The sequence below is a fragment of the Ambystoma mexicanum genome, chromosome 2p (assembly GCF_040938575.1).
Source record: "Ambystoma mexicanum isolate Mex_15411 chromosome 2p, UKY_AmexF1_1, whole genome shotgun sequence".
NCBI classification, from domain to species: Eukaryota; Metazoa; Chordata; class Amphibia; order Caudata; family Ambystomatidae; genus Ambystoma; species Ambystoma mexicanum.
Genome location: NC_090923.1, coordinates 834429286 through 834430041, shown reverse-complemented (window position 1 = coordinate 834430041; position 756 = coordinate 834429286). Strand labels below are relative to the sequence as shown.

General features: G+C 42.9%; 1 pseudogene; it reads left to right on the top strand.

Moving 5' to 3' along the window:
* The first annotated feature begins 294 nt into the window (after window positions 1-294).
* On the top strand, window positions 295-448 carry LOC138568527 (5.8S ribosomal RNA; annotated as a pseudogene).
* The last annotated feature ends 308 nt before the right edge of the window (window positions 449-756 follow it).

Genomic DNA, 756 nt, shown 5'->3' with positions numbered 1-756 from the left:
GCCTCCCCGGCGCCCGCCCTCAGCGTCGCACACGCCCGCGGTACAGCGGGCTCCTCTGGCCGTGCGTCCCGCTCTCCGTCCACCCTCACATCCTCACAGAGTGGCTGAGTTCTCAACAGGGGGCAGTACCCATCTAAGGCAGTGTGGGAAAGGTTTATTTTTATTTATTTATTTTTATTTATTGCATTTGTTATACGGCCAACCCCGGAGGTATAACGGTGCAGGGTACCAAAAGCATAATCATCTGGTTACAGGGTGAAAAATAGTTACATTCCATACAAGTTATAATTAAATTACTCTTGGCGGTGGATCACTCGGCTCGCACGTCGATGAAGAACGCAGCTAGCTGCGAGAACTAGTGTGAATTGCAGGACACATTGATAATCGACACTTCGAACGCTTGGGTCGCTTGAACGTCAATCTATATGTTAAAAATGTTCTGGAGTTTGTGGCATTTCTTTACAAAAAAAACATGCATCAATATGGTTAAAACTAAGGAAGTGATTTGGTACAAGAGAACCCTAGTTATTACAAGGTACTCCACTAACTGCATAAGGTGTAGAGTACTTCTTTCTTTTTGCAGCAATGTATTCTTATGTTAGATAGTTAAATAATAATACAGTAAATACATTTTCAGGACAAGGGGGTACAGACAATAGGTACAGTCATATCATGAGTAAGCGCAAAGCATGTATAATGGCAGAACAGCATGGTCATGCGACTGATTAGAATTTGTTAAAAAGCCATGTTTTAATC